This window comes from Typopeltis vanoorti, chromosome 4 (genome assembly GCF_054136105.1).
Source record: "Typopeltis vanoorti isolate ZY-2024b chromosome 4, IOZ_Tvanoo_1.0, whole genome shotgun sequence".
NCBI lineage: Eukaryota > Metazoa > Arthropoda > Arachnida > Uropygi > Thelyphonidae > Typopeltis > Typopeltis vanoorti.
The window spans coordinates 12,315,844-12,317,948 of NC_143552.1; the positions used below are offsets into that span (position 1 = coordinate 12,315,844).

Consider the following 2,105-nt stretch of genomic DNA (forward strand, 5'->3'; position numbering starts at 1 on the left):
AACAGCATGAGATTTCGGAAGTATTACAATCAATCTATTCTCGACTGATTCGCTTGAACAGTGCAAGTCGTAACGATGTCTGAGACATTTTTTTCTCTCTTCTTTACAAGCCCCTTCTATTTTGCTCGAAGCGCAAAATCCCGAGGGAGTGACGAGCAACGTAAGAAATAATGATATTCCAGAGAGAGTCGAAATCGGTTATAATATGTAACCTACAGAGATTAGTACGAAAGAAGCGAATCTTACACTTGCCATTTATTTAACCGAAATTCTCAGGGAACCATAAGCAAGATAAGAAAAAACTGCTTGTATGAGTCTAGATAAAGGAGCCTTAAACTAAGCTGATTCCCCCCTCATCGTTGTGTTGAGTCAAATTGATAGCAAAGAAGAGACATCCACTCGGCCACCCGGAGGGGCAAACTGTCGAATCTCTTACATGAAGAAAGTTTTGTTAAATTAAATTACAAATGAGAGTTTCCGTTATGAATTACGTCTTAACAAAAGAGTCCGGATATCGTTCATCGTACACCACAAGTAAATTGGTTAAGTCGACTTTCTCTTGTGAACAACATCTAGAAAAAGAAGATTGCCACTTACCGTTGTGACACTTCAATGTAAACTATGCTCATTGAAATTTCTTGATTTTCACTTCCTTACATGTGATGAACTTGAAGAACCTCGTTGAAGTGCGATGTACGAAGGACAGTGCGATTATCATTTTTTTTTAGAATAAAAAAAGAAATTTTTAATTAGGTTATTTGATGCCACTGGTTTCATATTTTATGGAATATTATATTATTTTTTAAAACATAATCCTTACTATAAAAGGAAATAAATTGTTAATATTCCATAATTATAAAGGTAATTGTAAATACAGAATATTTAAACTTTGCAAATTGTACATATTCTTGCATATTGTAAACTGCCTTGTTAATAATGATCAGAGCTTTTAACACCCTATCCCTACACTGTCTTCTACAGATAACGGGGAAGATAAAAAGCAATCTTGCTTCGCCCCTTTAAGCCAGTCCTTATAAGGACTAAGGAACATCAGCAGATGATCGACCGTGAGATGCGGTGATTAATACCCTTGGAGGGTAATGGATGGCAATGCTGTAGCCAATGAAGTTTAACTGAGGCTCGGCTATTGCTAATATGAGTACGCTCTCTTAAGGTTTTTGCCTTAAGGGAGCAATTTAAGTCTCCGGGGAAAGTGTTTTCCGGCACGGCCCGGTGAGGGGCTTTGTCGGTGAATGCTTTTCTTCGGAATAAGAGCGGTTCTGCTCGGTGGTGGTGGTGGGTGGAAGGCCATCACTGAGTGGAGCCAACGCTGAGATGGACGGTCTTTCGCCCACAATTGAGTGGCCTAGGGATCGTCCGAATTTTTAGAGACGGCTTTACTTATTCATAAGGAGGGTAATGGATGGCAATGCTGTAGACAACGAAGTTCTAACTGAGGCTCGGCTATTGCTATTACCCTCTTGCCATGATCAGAGCTTTGATAGCTCAATAACACCTTATCCCTATACTGTCCTCTACAGATATAACGGGGAAGATGAAAAGCATTCTTGCTTCGCCCCTTTAAGCCAGTCCTTATAAGGACTAAGGAACATTTCGAAGTTAGAAGAATCGACCGTGAGATGCGGTGATTAATACCCTTGGAGGGTAATGGATGGCAATGCTGTAGTCAATGAAGTTCTAACTGAGGCTCGGCTATTGCTGTTACCCTCTTGCCATGATAAGAGCTATATATAGCTCAAAAACACCTTATCCTTACACTGTCCTCTGCAGATAACGGGAAATATGAAAAGCATTCTTGCTTTGCCCCTTTAAGCCAGTCCTTTTAAGGACTTAAAGAACATTTTGAATCGTGAATTGTCTGATAATAGCTTTTGTTTGCGATACCTGTTGACTGACGAAAATTGTGATTACAATGTTATTGCAAATGATGATTTTGCAAGGAGATTGATACAGTGAAGGGATATGATCGACTTCAAATGAGTATATTATAAAGTATAAGTAGTTGTAACTGTTAAGTCTAAGCTCTCTGGTTGTGTAAAATTAGTGTATTTCTAATACTAATTTTGTTATTTTAAAATCTGTGG

The 2,105-nt window shown here is 38.6% G+C and overlaps 1 pseudogene; it reads left to right on the forward strand.

Annotated features, from left to right (window-relative positions):
• The first annotated feature begins 1,094 nt into the window (after nucleotides 1-1,094).
• LOC150107109 (U4 spliceosomal RNA) lies at nucleotides 1,095-1,211 on the forward strand (annotated as a pseudogene).
• Nucleotides 1,212-2,105: the final 894 nt, after the last annotated feature.